Source organism: Beta vulgaris, chromosome 2 (assembly GCF_026745355.1).
Source record: "Beta vulgaris subsp. vulgaris cultivar EL10 chromosome 2, EL10.2, whole genome shotgun sequence".
NCBI classification, from domain to species: Eukaryota; Viridiplantae; Streptophyta; class Magnoliopsida; order Caryophyllales; family Amaranthaceae; genus Beta; species Beta vulgaris.
Genome location: NC_079203.1, coordinates 30,994,850 through 30,998,339, shown reverse-complemented (window position 1 = coordinate 30,998,339; position 3,490 = coordinate 30,994,850). Strand labels below are relative to the sequence as shown.

At 41.9% G+C, this 3,490-nt stretch overlaps 1 non-coding gene across 1 annotated transcript; it reads left to right on the top strand.

The window, feature by feature from the left end:
- The first annotated feature begins 2,137 nt into the window (after positions 1-2,137).
- LOC125495284 (small nucleolar RNA R71) lies at positions 2,138-2,244 on the top strand. The gene has a single exon (XR_007271922.2). It is a non-coding gene; the product is annotated as a small nucleolar RNA R71 (small nucleolar RNA).
- Positions 2,245-3,490: the final 1,246 nt, after the last annotated feature.

Here is a 3,490-nt window from a genome sequence, read left to right as displayed (position 1 = left end):
GAGAAGGGCTTATCCCCTTAAGGTCATCAATCGAATACCCAATGACATCTTTATATTTTTGCAAAATTCCAATCAGTTTGATATAGAAATGTCATCAAGACTCGAATTGACAATAACAGGATAAGTACATGCATCATCAAGAAAAACATATCTAAGAGAGGAGGGAAGGGGTTTGAACTCTACCTTGGGAGGAGGCTTAGAACACTCCTCTTTATCAGTGGATGATGCAGCTAGAACCTCAAACGCCTCATCTTGCGTTTCCTCTTCCATGTCCAAGCTAAGGGTGTCGGTAAGTGCAGCATACAAATCGTCCCAGAATTATCCACACTCATGGTGTCCTCTACCTCATCTTCCACTAGGCTTACCCGGCAAATTTTCTCCATCATAGGTCTCTTCAGTTCTTAGAGAACTCAAACACCACCCGCTCATTAGCTACCTCAACCGTGATTGTGTCGTTTTTGCAGTTTATCACGGCACCCAAAGTCTTTAGAGCTTCTCTTCCCAGAATAAGAGGAGTCTCAGGATCTTCCTCCATATCCATCACCACAAAGTCGCATGGTACAAACACATGCCCAACTTGAATCGGTATATCCTCCAACTCACCACAAGGGACTCTCACAGTGCGGTCCGCCAATTGAATCGTTTTGCGCGTAGGATGAAGAGGAAATTTCAGGTGCTTTGCAATAGAAAGAGGCATCAAATTGACACTTGCTCCTAGATCGGCTAGTGCACCCTTAGGCTCTAAATCACCTATCTTCACCGGCAAGGTGAAACTCCCGGGATCTCTTTGCTTCTTGGGCATAGTTCGTTGCACAAGAGCACTCACTTGGTAAGGTAGGGAGATAAGCTCATCTTCAAGTTTTCGCTTATTGGAGAGGATCTCTTTCAAGAACTTAGCATAAGCTGGCATTTGAGACATAGCCTCAAGGAATGGGATGTTGATTTGCAGGCTCTTCATCACATTAAGAAATTTAGTGAACTTGTCACTCAACTTTCTCTCTACCAACCTATGAGGATAGGGAACCGGAGGCACATAGGATTTGGTTGGTGGAGGTGATGGCAATGTGTTTTTGTCACCAACTTGAACATGTGACTCATCTTTCTCCTCAACTTCCTCTTTCTCAGTTTCCTCAGCTCCATCCTCCTTCTCAACAACCTCAGCTTCTTCATCCTTCTCTAACTCCCCATTCGGCATCTTAGGACCCGCATAACTTGTTCCCGACCTCAAATGAATGGCTTTGGCTTGATGGAGGTTAGGGTTAGGGATGGGTTGGCCTGGAAGTTGATTTGTGGGGGTTGAGGGATTTTTCTCAGCTACTTGGGCAATTTGGGTTTCAAGCATTTTGTTGTGGGCTTGTAGCTCTTGAAACCTTTGCTCATGGTTTTGGAGAATTTGGTTCATGGATTGGAGTTGTTGGAGAATTTGGAGAGAGGTTGGATCGGAGATGGTGTAGGTTCGGGATTTTGTTTGGGGAATGGAAGATTGGAGGGAGGTTTTGGGTTGTTGGTCCTTTGATGTGGAGCTTGGTAGTGTGTTGGACCCTTGTGAGGAGGAACCACCTTGGTTATAGTTTTGGTTTTGGTTATACCCTTGCGCAAACCCTTGGTTGTGAGCTTGGTTGTACCCTTGTTGAGGTTGATTCCATCCTTGTTGAGGTTGGTTGAATCCTTGGGTGTAGTTTTGTTGAGGTTGTCTCCAACCTCCTTGTTGATTGTTCCTATACCCTTGGTTTCCTTGATATCCATCTCCTCTTGAATTAATTGCCGCCACATGCTCCGAATGGGTACCTCCACAATAAGAAGTATCATGGTTAGTACCACCACAAATATCACAAGAAAAAGATTTACCTGTGAAGGAGTAGACGATGCAAGATTGATCTTGGAGAGCTTCTTGTCGAGTTGGTCCATCTTGGCTTGAATTTGATCCATGGGGTCAATTTCAAACTTTCCGCTCTTCTTAGGTTGAGCACCTCTTCGTCTTCCACCCCATGAGTAGTTCTTGATCACTTCCTCAATTGTGGACTCAAGTTGTTCTTACGGAATCTTAGATAGTTGACCTCCCGCTCCAGCATCAAGGTTAGCCCACGATATCGGATCAAGACCATCATAGAAGAATCTTATGAGTAGATTCTTGTTGAACTCATGGTGTGGGCATGAACGGATCATCTCCTTGAACCGCTCCCAAGCTTCGGCAAGTGTCTCATCGTTCTCTTGCTCAAATGAGGAGATCTTCCTCCTTATGTCCGCAGTCTTCCACTCTCGGAAGTATTTCTTCAAGAAGGCCATTGTGACTTCTTCCCATGTAGTGAGGGAATTAGCAGGCAAGCTCTTGAGCCATGACTTTGCCTTTTCGGTAAGAGAGGACCGGAACAAGTGCATCTTGATGTAGTCAGGAGAGACATCGTTGTTGTTATCATGACACAGATCTCAAGAAACCTGTCAAGATGGTCTAGAGGATCTTCATCAGACCCCCCACAAAACTGCTCAGCTTTCACCATCCGAGTATACTGAGGGTGAATGCTGAAATTTGTAGTGGTGGTGGGGAGTAGAATTCCACCTTGAAGAACATAGGAACCTGGATTTCCGAAATCCCTAAACAGTTGTGGATTTGCTTCACCCATTTCTGATTCAGCTTCACTTGATGTACATTTGCTTGGTGAATATGAGCTTGTCACAAATGATTTGAAAGTAAGTAGTATTCATATTTTCTAATATACACTGCTTCATCTCTTTCTCCTTCCCCTTTTTATACTCAATCTTTCACTTTTTTATTTCCTAATGGTGCAACTCCTTCGATACTAAATAGGCTGGCTATCTCATTTAGGAGTGGAAGATCTAAATACTAAATAGGCTGGCGAAGAAATTAATACTTAATGAATTATTTGTATTGGAGTATAGTTTAGAAGCTATGTAGTTGCTTGCCTCTTATATATATTTAGGCGTTTAAAAGCCAATAATATTCTCCCACAAAATGTTTGATACTATAGTCATGAACTGCACGGTCGATTATGCAAGGTTTAGTTCTCCTCTAAAATACTCGAGTCCTCTCTCGAATGGTCCTCAAGAGTAATCGCTTAATCTATCAACTAAATCCTCTCTCGAATGGTCTTTAGTTAGTTGATTAAGAGATTCAATAAGTTTGGAAAACCCCTAATAAAGGATCCCCTTAATTTCCATCCAATATCTTGGTATAGAAATTAAGTTGATTCTTGGGGATGATAAAAGAGTTCAAAATCCGATTTAAGAACATTTGAAATCGAAATACCAAAGTATAAATGTGATCAATATCTATCCTAAGGTCTCAAAACACCAAGATCAATGCATAAGCTTCTCCATACATCACAATCACATCAACATCATATTTAAAACCCTAATTCATACTTTCACCCTAACCCTAGATTATGAAACTACTCACTAATCATGGAGTTAAAGCAATTAAACAATAAATCTATGACTAATCTAAGGCTAAACATGATTAAGTAATGATTAA